Source organism: Saccostrea echinata, unplaced genomic scaffold (assembly GCF_033153115.1).
Source record: "Saccostrea echinata isolate AGI-Se365-2 ecotype Australia unplaced genomic scaffold, CSIRO_AGI_Sech_v1 ptg000056l, whole genome shotgun sequence".
NCBI classification, from domain to species: Eukaryota; Metazoa; Mollusca; class Bivalvia; order Ostreida; family Ostreidae; genus Saccostrea; species Saccostrea echinata.
In genome coordinates, this window is record NW_026889805.1 from 13,181,477 (window position 1) to 13,190,762 (window position 9,286).

The window sequence follows — 9,286 nt, forward strand, 5'->3', positions numbered from 1 at the left end:
TTTCTTTATAATTTATGTTTGATAAATGTTGTTCAATCCGGATCTTGCCTATTCTGTAAACCGGTCGCTATTTAAAGAACTAACTGCTTATATTTAGTCCTCTAATCCGGCCACTTATTTTTACCTGTGGCCGCTGGTCATTGGAGAAGTCTCACGTGGGGTAATTATTGTCCCGTTAATGATCTATCCTGCATCGACAGTTTAGATTTTAACAAACGTGATAAAAAAAAATGCCATAAATGGCTCAAATAAGGCGAGGAAACTCGCAAAAGAACGAGTGATAGTGATGGTTGCGTGTAACATGTCTATAGAAAAAACTTGGAGACTTATTCATGACCTCCTTTCTACTTTCGTTTTGCGTGCACGACGTGCAATTCGAATTACTTCCCTTTGTGTCACCAGTTTACAACAACCATAACGACAGAAGATTTTGGTCCAACATTCATTATAACATTTGAAATTAACAAATACAGTGTCTAAATATTCGAACATATTAATTTTAAAAGAAAGAAATTAATTAGGAATCTGTCCCTAACAAAATAATATTTACAACTTCGATGAGGTTTTGGAGTGTGTTTAAAACATTTAACGATTTTCAAATTTAATAAATGACCAACAGATACTGAATAAAAAACTTGAACAGAAATGAAAATTCTGAAGAACAATCAGAACTCGAAACAAACGAAATAGACGATTTTTGCAAGTGAAACGTAAAAGAAAATGACACATTTGATCAAGTACATGTATTTATTTACCACTCTTTATTTATATCTATGTAACTTTTAACTTGCTATAAAGGTTCAATTTTCTCTAATCTGGATGTTGTCTAATCCGGCCAAAAATTTTGGAACCACTGGTTGCCGGATTAGACAAGTTTTACTGTACTTAAAGTCAGTACAATGCAATGCCACAAAATGCATCAACTAACAAAGTTTGGCAATTGTAAATATTTTAGTATTGTAAATCACTTTTTATTAGTGATTACTTTATTTTCACTTCATTATGTGAGTCTGTCTGTCCCTAAAAATGTCATTCTCGTGGATATTTTTTTGTATTATTAAAGATTATACAGCAAAAACCAAAATTTCATGAAATTTTTTACTTTCTTGAAAATACCAATTTAACTATCCTGTGAAAATAAGGTGTAATTAAAAGGATAACTGTATTTTAAAAAAACAACCAAAAAAACAACAACAACAACAACAAAAAAAAAAAAAAACAAGAGGCCCATGGGCCACATCGCTCACCTGAGCACATTGGCTAGGAAAAAAAAGCAAAAATCAGTTCAGTATTGAAAAGTTTACATGGGGGGACTTGAAATTTAAACTACCTGATTATGCTTCCACATCAATGTAAAAAATGGCTTTGTTGTTCTTGAGCAGCAGATTTTTTCCTATATATTCATTTGTAAAAATTTGATCCCTCATTGTGGCCCCACCCTACCCCCTGGGGCCTTCATTTGAACAAATTTGATTCTACACTACCTGAGGATGCCTCCATATCAATATGACCAATCATGGCTTTTCCATTCTTGAGAAAAAGATTTTTATGCCCCCGGATCGAAAGATCCCGGGGGTATATTGTTTTTGTCCTGTCTGTCTGTTTGTCTGTTTGTTTGTCTGTTTGTCCGTTTGTCTGTCTGTCTGTTGTCAACTTTAACCTTGCCCATAACTTTTGATTGGTTGGAGCTATGACTTTCATATTTCACATGTGTATTTCTTGTGACAAGACCTTTCTTTGGGTACCATCATATTTGACCTTTTGACCTTGACCTTGGAGTTTGACCCACTTTTGCAAAATTTTATGAGACTTTAACCTTGGCCATAACTTCTGAACAGTTGGAGCTTGGGGTTTCAAACTTCACATGTGTATTCTTTGTGACAAGGCCTTCTTTTGGATACCAACAACTTTGACCTTTTGACCTTGACCTTGGACTTTGACCTACTTTTGAAAAACTTTAACCTTGGCCATAACTTTTGAACAGTTGGTGCTTAGGGTTTCAAACTTCACATGTGTATTCCTTGTGACAAGACCTTCCTCTGGATATCAACCACTTTGACCCTTTTGGCCTTGACCTAGGAGTTTGACCTACTTTTGAAAAACTTTAACCTTGGCCATAACTTTTGAATGGTTGGAGCTAGGGCTTTCATACTTCACATATGTAATCCTTGTGACAAGACCTTCCTTTGAATACCAACGACTTTGACCTTTTGACCTTGACCTAGGAGTTTGACCTACTTTTGAAAAACTTTAACCTTGGCCATAACTTTTGAATGGTTGATGCTAGGGCTTTCATACTTCACATATGTAATCCTTGTGACAAGACCTTCCTTTGGATACCAACCACTTTGACCCTTTGACCTTGACCTAGGAGTTTGACCTACTTTTGAAAAACTTTAACCTTGGCCATAACTTTTGAATGGTTGGTGCTAGGGCTTTCATACTTCACATATGTAATCCTTGTGACAAGGTCTTCCTTTGGATACCAACCACTTTGACCTTGACCTTGACGTTTGACTTTTATTTAAAAAACTTTAACCTTCACCATAACTTTTGAACAGTTGTATCTAGGTCTTTCAAATTTCACAGGTGTTTTCCTCGAGACAAGATCTTTCTTTGGGTATCAACATTTTTTATCTTTTGGCCTGGATTTTGACTTGCATTTGAGAAACTTTAACCTTCGACATAAGCTGCCATACGGGGGCATCAGTGTTTCACAAACACATCTTGTTTCATATATAATTCCTATGTATTTGATCCCCCATTGTGGGCCTACCCTACACCCAGGGGTTATGACTTGAAAAAAACTTGAATCTACCCTACCTGAGGATGCCTCCATATCAATATGACCAATCATGGCTTTTCTATTCTTGAGAAAAAGATTTTTTCATATATAATTCCTATGTATTTGATCCCCCATTGTGGGCCCACCATACCCCCAGGGGTTATGTCTTGAAAAAAACTTGAATCTACACTACCTGAGGATGCTTCCATTAAAATATGACCAATCATGACTTTGCTGTTCTTAATGAGTTTTTAAGAATTTTCCTATGTATTCTTAGACTAAACTTGATCACCTGTTCTGGCCCCACCCTACCCCCGAGGGTCATGATTTGAACAAACTTGAATCTACACTACCTGAGGATGCTTCCATATAAATATGACCAATCATGGCTTTGCTGTTCTTAAGAAGAAGATTTTTAAAGATATTTTCCTATATGTTTCTATGCTAAACTTTGATCCCCCATTGTGGCCCGACCCTACCCCTGGGGGTCATGATTTGAACAAATTTGAATCTACACTACCTGAGGATGCTTCCATATAAATATGACCAATCATGGCTTTGCTGTTCTTGAGAAGAAGACTTGTTAAGAATTTTCCTATGTATTCCCATGTAAAACTTTGATTGATCGTCCATTGTGGCCCCATCCTACCCTTTGGGGGGCCATGATTTGACCGAACTTGAATCTTCATTAGCTGAGGATGTTTCCACATATATAAGTTTCATCTTTCCTGGCCCAGTGGTTCTTGAAAAGAAGATTTTTTAATAATGCCATTATATTTTCACTAATTCCTAATTATCTCCCCTTGAAAGAGGGCGTGGCCCTTCATTTGAACAAATTTGAATCCCCTTCACCCAGGGATACTTTGTGGCAAGTTTGGTTGAAATTGGCCTAGTGGTTCTTGAGAAGAAGTCGAAAATGTGAAAATTTTACAGTCAGACAGACGGACGACGGACAAAATGTGATCAGAAAAGCTCACTTGAGCCTTCGGCTCAGGTGAGCTAAAAAGTCCTATAGAAGAGAACAATTTTTCAGAAAAAGTCACATTGCAATATGTTCATTATTTGGTTTAAAATGTTTATATGTCTGAATTTTCAAATAATGAGTCACTGTGGGCTTAAGTCCCTATTTTGGGTTTATTTGCAATTCTTCTGCCAAGGTGTAATTAAAGTGAATCCAAAATATTTTACAAGCAATAGCAAGATCAACATAAACATGATTATATCAGGTAGAAAGTTTCTACAAAAGCAATGCCTTAGTGTCATGAGTCCAAAATTGAAGCAATGATACATTAGTGTTGCTGTCTAGCTGGACTTTGTTACAGATGTATATACCCAGAGTGGTTTTTAGGTCACCGAATCAATATTAAATTAATAAGAAGTGGGGATCTCGATCAATGTCATGTTGGCATCTCCCTCTCTCTCTAGAAAGTATATGTGTATGGTATCAGTTTACAACAATTACAGCAAATGCAGACCATAACTAAATATGCTCTAAAACCTGAATTAGATCAAGGTCATGTATTCACAAGTGCAACACAGCTGGACACCACATGATGAATTGTAATATTCAACAGGTCAATCTAGGTCAAATCCAGGTTAACACAGTCATAACAATTTGTTTTGAACATGTTTTTTGTAAAATAAGAATGAGTGCACTTTTGTTGGCTTGTCTCCTTTTAATATGACATTATTTTTTTCAATATACAACCACAGTTCAAGGTTAGTAACCATGGTATTTTACAAAAGCCATAGTGCCAAGCAATATATGTGCAAAATATCAAATACAGATCTCTTACACTTCTCTAGATAAAAGGTGTGATAGACAGACAGACAGATGCCAGGTAAAGTGATCCCTAAATGTTGTTATTGGATATGAAAAGGCCTATGATCATCAAATCCTCTTCATATATATATATATACGGTATATGTTAATGTTGAGTAAAATTTTGTAAAACTGGGTCAGACTCCAAGGTCAAGGTCAAAAGATCAAATATGTTGGTACCAAAAGAAATATCTTGTCACAAATAATACACATGTGAAATATGAAAGCCATAGCTTCAACCAATCAAAAGTTGTGAGCAATGTTAAATTTTTTTATGAACAAACAGCTAATCAGACAGACAGACAGGGCAAAAACTATATACCCCCAAATCTTTGATATGGGGGCATAAAACTGGATAGCAACAGGTCACCTGAGTGACTCAGCTGATCTAAACATAGGTAATCAAAGATTATGAAGCTCACCTCGACAAATGTTTTCTATAAGTAAGGCAAATTTGTCATCATATTTTTATGCCCCCATAATCGAAGTTTTCACATGTATATTCCTTGTGACAAGACCATCCAATTTGACCTTTTGACCTTGGAGTTTGACCCACTTTTGCTAAATTTTATCAGACTTTAACCTTGGCCATAACATCTGAACATTTGGTTCTAGGGCTCTCATGTTTCATGTACATGTGTTTCACTTGTGACAAGACCTTCCGTTGGGCACCATTTGACCCTGACCTTGATGTTTTACTTACTTTTGAAAAATTTTAACCTTCACCATAACTTTTCAACAGTTGGTGTTAGGGCTTTCATATTTCACAGGTATATTCCTCGAGACAAGACCTTTCTTTGGTACCAACATTTTTGATTTTTTGACCTGGAGTTTGACTTGCATTTGAGAAACTTTAACCTTCGCCATAAGCTGCCATATGGGGGCATCAGTGTTTCACAAACACATTTATTTACTCAGGTGACCTATTGCTATTCATTTTCGTCCATCGGCGTGCGTCGTGCGTTAACATTTGAACATTTTGAGCTTCTTCTCTGAAACCGCTCAACCAATTTCATCCAATTTTGGCATATAGAATCTGTGGATGAAGGGAAACAAAAATTGTGAATTTCAAGGTCCCTGCCCCCCTGGGGCCTGAGAGGTGGGGCAAAAACCACTAAAATTAATGCAATCTTTAAAAATCTTCTTCTTTACTCCAGAACATCAAGCAGTCAAACTGTTGGCATGATTGTAATAAGGATTGACCCTCTACCAAAATTGTGAAATTCATGGCCCCAGGGTCAGGGGTTCTGGTGCTAGGGTGGGGCTATATAGATCATATAGTGAAAGTGCATTATTTCTTTGAAATTCTTCTCTGCTCCTAAGTATTAAATACACTCTCTGCTCCTAAGTATTAAATACACTAACTAAGTACATAGTTATGAAGAGCAAGAGTGCCTCTTTCAAATTTGTGAATTTCATGGCCCCAGGTTCAGGGGTTCTGGTGTTAGGGCAGGGCTCTATTGATTATATAGTGAAAATGCACTAATTCTTTGAAAATCTTCTTCTCTGCTCCTGGGTATTAAATAAAGTAACTAAGTACATAGTTATGATGAGCAAGAGTGCTTCTTCCAAAATTGTGAATTTCATGGCACCAGGGTCAGGGGTTCTGGTGTTAGGGCAGGGCTCTATTGTTTATATAGTGAAAATGCATTAATTCATTGAAAATCTTCTTCTCTGCTCCTGGGTATTAAATAAAGTAACAGTACATAGTTATGATGAGCAAGAGTGCCCTTCCAAAATTGTGAATTTCGTGGTCCCAGGGTTAGGGGTTCTGGTGTTAGGGCAGGGCTCTATTGATTACATAGTGAAAATGCATTAATTCTTTGAAAATCTTCTTCTCTGCTCCTGGGTATTAAATAAAGTAACAAAGTACATAGTTATGATGAGCAAGAGTGCTTCTTCCAAAATTGTGAATTTCATGGCCCCAGGGTCAGGAGTTCTGGTGTTAGGGCAGGGCTCTATTGATTATATAGTGAAAATGCATTTATTCTTTGAAATTCTTCTTCTTTGCCCCTGGGTATTAAATAAAGTAACGAAGTACATAGATATGAAGAGAAAGAGTTCCTCTTCCGAAATTTGTGAATTTCATGGCAGCTGGGTTAGGGGTTCTGGTGTTAGGGCGGGGCTCTATTGATTATATAGTGAAAATGCATCATTTCTGTGAAAAATCTTTTTCTCTGCTCCTGGATATTAAATAAAGAAACTAAGTACATAGTTATGATGAGAAAGTGTGCCTCTTCCAAAATTGTGAATTTCATGGCCCCAGAGTCAGGAGTTCTGGTGTTAGGGTAGGGCTTTATTCACTGTATAGTGAAAATGCATTAATTCTTTGAAAATCTTCTTCTCTGCTCCTGGGTATTAAATAAACTTACTAAGAACATAGTTATGATGAGCATGACTGCCTTTTGAGAAATTGTGAATTTTATGGCCCCTGAGTCAGGGGTTCTGATGTTAGGGTGGGGCTCTATTGATTATGTAGTAAAATTGCATTAATTCTTTGAAAATCTTCTTTTCTGCTCCTGGATATTAAATAAACTAAGTTCATAGTTATGATGAGCATGGTTGCCTCTTCCAAAATTTTGAATTTCATGGCTCCTGGGTCAAGGGTTCTGATGTTATGGCGGGGCTCTATTGATTATATAGGGAAAATGCATAATTTTTTTCAAAATCTCCTCTGCTCCTGGGTATTATTCAAACAAAGGAAGTGCATGATTATGATAAGGAAGAATGCCTCTTCCAAAATTGTGAAATTCATGGCCACAGGGTCAGGGGTTCTGGTGAAGGGGGCACTCTATTGATTATATAGTGAAAGTGCATAATTTCTTTCAAAATATTTTTTCTACTACTGGTTATAAAGCAAAGAAACAAGTGCATAGTTATGAGCAAGGGTGCTTCTTCCAGAAATTGCGAGTTCATGGCCCCTGGGTCAGATGTTCTGGTGTAAGGGTGGGGCTTTATTTATCTAATAATTTAGTGAAAATGCATTTCTTTGAAAATCTTCTAAGCTTCTGGCTATATTCGAGGGAAAAAGAGTAAAAGTTTTAATATGCAAAGGTATTTTTACCAGAATTTTGAACACCTGGACCATTTAGTCAAGTGTTCTGGTCCTGGCCAGGGCTCTATTAACTTGTATTCTGCTGAGCAAAGTTATTCCCCTTTGCCATTCACCTTTGATAATTAATCACTGTAAACAATGTATTTGAAAGGTTAATAGAATAAGAGAATTATGCAAGAATATTTATTGTATAATACAAAAAGTACTTTCATAGTTTTAATGATCAGGTAGACTTGGAAATAATAGATGAATAAAAACAAGACAAAAATAACTTATCTTTTTAAATGTTCTTCAAAGGCCAAGAGAGGCCAATGTGAGAAGTAATAATATGGGGTTAAAAAATAGACATTTTGTTAATAGTCTGCATGGTAATAGTGATAAATGGGGGACAGATTAGATACTGGACCAATCATACTATTTTTCTTGCTTTGGGGCAACAAAGCTTCATTTATCAGTTTATGGATCCTCTAAATTGTTGTATTGTACTCAGGTGACCGTTAAGGCCCTTTGGCCTTTTGTTTCTAGTTAGTGTACATCCCAAGATCGATATCCATGCAAGTTTGGTTTAAGTAAGACTTATAGTTACTTGGAAATAGACCTACTCAAAAAACTTTTAACCTGTTTACTAATCAAGAAAATTTTGGTCAGTTCCAACATCCAAAGCAGGTCTGGAAGTTTTCATCCTTAGATGCACCATCTATGCAAGTTAATCATAACAGCCCATATTATATAGCTAATCTAAAAAAAATTACCCTGGTCACTCATCTTGAAAATGTAGGGGATATACAGAATCCAAAGCAAGTCTGGAAGTATCCATCCCTAGATACATCATCCATGCTAATTTGGTTAAAATATGGCTAAAATTCACTCATGTGGAAAATCTATCTCAGATCCAGCATCTGCCGAAGCAGGTTGGTTAGTGTACATCCCTAGATGCATCTTCCGTGAAAGTTTAGTCCAAGTAGGGCTAATAGTTGCTTGGGAATGGACCTGCTCCAAAATCTTATCCGGGTCACTCATGTGAAAAATCTAGCTCAGATCTAGCATCCGAAGCAAGTGGGGTAGTGTCCATCCATAGATGCAACATCCATACAAGTTTGGTCTAGGTAGGGTTTATAGTTACTTGGGAATGGACTTGCTCCAAAAACTTAACTGGGTCACTCATGTGAAAAATCTAGCTCAGATCTAGCATCCGAAGCAAGTGGGGTAGTGTCCATCCATAGATGCATCATCCATGCAAGTTTGGTCTAGGTAGGGTTTATAGTTACTTGGGAATGGACCTGCTCCAAAAACTTTCACCTGGTCACTCATCTGGAAAATCTAGGTCAGATCCAGCATCCGAAGCAAGTGTGGTAGTGTCCATCCATAGATGCATCATCCACTGCAAGTTTGGTCAAGGTAGGGCTTATAGTTACTTGGGAATGGACCTGCTCCAAAAACTACAACCTGGTCACTCATCTGGAAAATCTAGGTCAGATCCAGCATTCGAAGCAAGTGTGGTAGTGTCCATCCATAGATGCATCATCCATGCAAGTTTGGTCTAGGTAGGGCTTATAGTTACTTGGAAATGGACCTGCTCCAAAAACTTTAACCTGGTCACTCATCTGGAAAATCTAGGCCAGCA